We start from the raw sequence: 2,908 nt of genomic DNA on the forward strand, positions 1-2,908 counted from the left end.
CCAAAAGTGTTAAAATGCTTAAAGAATTAAAGGCGTTGGAATTAGCAAGTTTTTAAAAAAATAGCCAAAATTGTCAATTCCTTAAAGTTTTGTGGCCAAACTTTGAATATTAAAAAGTTCCTAAAAAATATAAAAATTTTGATTAAAATGACAAAAAGTTTCAAAATAGCTAAAAAATGAGGGACAAAGTTGACAAAAAAAAATCTAAAAGTGTTAGGGTATAAATGTTGTAATAAGTTGAAGTGTTAGTTGTATGGTTACGAAGGATCTCTAATCTTCGTAAGTAGAATCTTCGGATGTAATGTTATATTTACTAAGGCATTTAAATGAATAGTCTGAATGTCTAGTCCTTAGTATTTTGTTATGCTTTTGTACTCCTATAAATAGGAGACTGTACTGAGTGAGTACTTAACTTTCACATACTCTTTACAGAGAATCCCTTTGTACTCTGTAAAATCAAAAGCATAATATGAGCTGAACAAATATTATATTTACTCTCGTGTTCATCGTGTTTCTTCTTTCTTAATTCTTACGTGAATTGATCTTTAAACTCGATTTCAAATCTCATCAATTGGTATCAGAGCAGGAATCCTTTCAGTGATCTGATTTTCATTCGATCAAAAAGGTTTTTGAATCTACTGTTTGATTCAAAAAGTTTCCGTCCTTTTTGAATTTGAAAATTTCATTTAGATCTCAATCTAGGATTTGATTCTGCAAAAATATTTGTTAATCGAGTGTTCGGTGTGTAATTCTAAATTGAATTATACAATTTGATTTTCAAAATTCTCAAAAGTTTAGTATCATCTTGAAGTTTTTGTCCGTACAACAATGGCGTCATTCAATCTGAATTCGATGACATCATTTTCTCATTTGCTTGGATCATCCACAAAAATTCCAATGCTTATTCCAGAATATTATGATCAGTGGGCAGATCGTATGGAAGATTACTTGAACGGATTGGATGAAGAATTATGGAAATGTATCTCAGGAGAAATCAATCAACCTGCACAAGTTCAGCCAATCGGCATGTCTTCAAGCAGTTCAGAAGTTGATAATCAAACCGATCGTTTAAAACGTCTGGAGAAGAAATGCATGAGGGAATTAAGAGGTGTGTTGCCTCCTGTTGTGTACAATTATGTCAGAACATGCAAAACAGCTAAAGAAATCTGGAACAATCTCAAAGACAAATTTCAAGGGAGTGAAAAGACGAAGATCACATCTGTGAAACAATGCCTGGTAGAACTCAAAGATTTCAGACAGAATGAAAATGAGTATATTGAAGCATACTATGATAGGTTCAACGAGTTAATCTATTGTTGTAATCGTTATAGTATAATAAGGTCACAAATGGAGTACAATTTGATATTTGTAATGGGACTTCAAAAGGAGTGGAGAAGTGTGAGCATGATAGTGAAAAATCAACAAAGTTTTGATACTTCGACTTTGAATGACTTGTACAATCAATTAAAATCTCATGAAAATGAAGTTAATGAAATAGCTGAAGAAGCTATAGCAAGTCTTGGTGGTCCTTTGGCTCTAGTTTCGAAGGTTTCAGAAAGAGAAAGTGAAAAATTGAAGTATGATGAAGAAGAAGGTTTTTTGATGAATTCTGATGATGAGGCTGTTGCTTTTTACTCAAACAATAGAGTAAAGAAATTTTTTAAGAAACCTTTTAATCCAAAGAAGTCATCAGATTCGAAGGGTAGCTTTGAGAACAAAAACAAACTGGATGAAAAGAAAATAGAAATGAAGACAAATTCGAAGAATGAGATGGAGCAAATGAAGATGCTATTGAAAGGTGATACAGGGATCAATTGTCATTATTGCTATGGAGCAAATCATTTGGCAGTAGATTGCCTGTTGAGGAAGAAGGAAGAAAAGAAGAGTAAAACAAAGGATGAAGCTTACTACACTGAGAAACTAGAGGAAGTAAAGAAGAAAGCGAAGAATTTGTCATTGGTGGCTCATGGAGAAACTGAATCGGATGGAACATATCAAATATGGTCTTCGGGTTCAGATGATGAAGAGATGAAAAATCCAACTCATGGAGCCATGTATGCAAAAATGGAAGAGGAATCAGATGATGAACAGATTGACGAAGTGTGTGGGCAATGCTTCGTTTCGAAGTCTACTGACAAGTCGCCCATGACTACCAAGGTACGTAACATTCTTGAATCATTTAACATTCCAGTTTCTGCATATAATTCTGAGCTAGTATCTTTTGATGAAACTGTTACTTACTTTGATTCAATCATTGTGTCTGCTAGCAATGAAGCAAAAAAGTTAAGTGATCAATTACTAGAGACGAGAAAAATGTTGGATTCAAAAGTCACTAGGATTGATTACTTACAATTGCAAGTTTCAAATATCATGGAGGATAGAGAAAAATTAGGAAAAGAAATAAACTTGTTGTTAGCTCAGAGAAATGTTTTTTGTAATTCAGCAAAAAGATTGTATGGAAAATTAACTGAGTTACATCATTCATGTGAAATAAGTAAGGAACAACATAGAAAATTACTACCTTTTTTAGCTTATGATAGAGCTAAGGTTGATAGTATTTCATATGATTGTGAAAAAGAAATTTCTAATTTTAACAAAGTTCCAGATGATAGGTTTAGATATGGAATTGCAAAAGTCGAAGATTATCTTGATGCTGATGATTTAGTAAAAATTGTAAATGAAACCTTAACTAAATCAGAACAACTTCGAATTTTGAAAAAGACTGAGAATTCTACATCTAATAGTGAAACTAATATTGCTAATATTGAAGATAATTCTGATAATATTAGTGAAATTAGTGATTTAGAAGATGTAGATTGTTCACAGTTGTCTGTCATAAATGTTGCAAATTCATTTAAAAGGAAAGAAAAATGTGACGATTTATTAATGAAAATTGAAACTGATAAAC

The sequence above is a fragment of the Lactuca sativa genome, chromosome 1 (genome assembly GCF_002870075.4).
Source record: "Lactuca sativa cultivar Salinas chromosome 1, Lsat_Salinas_v11, whole genome shotgun sequence".
Lineage (NCBI taxonomy): Eukaryota > Viridiplantae > Streptophyta > Magnoliopsida > Asterales > Asteraceae > Lactuca > Lactuca sativa.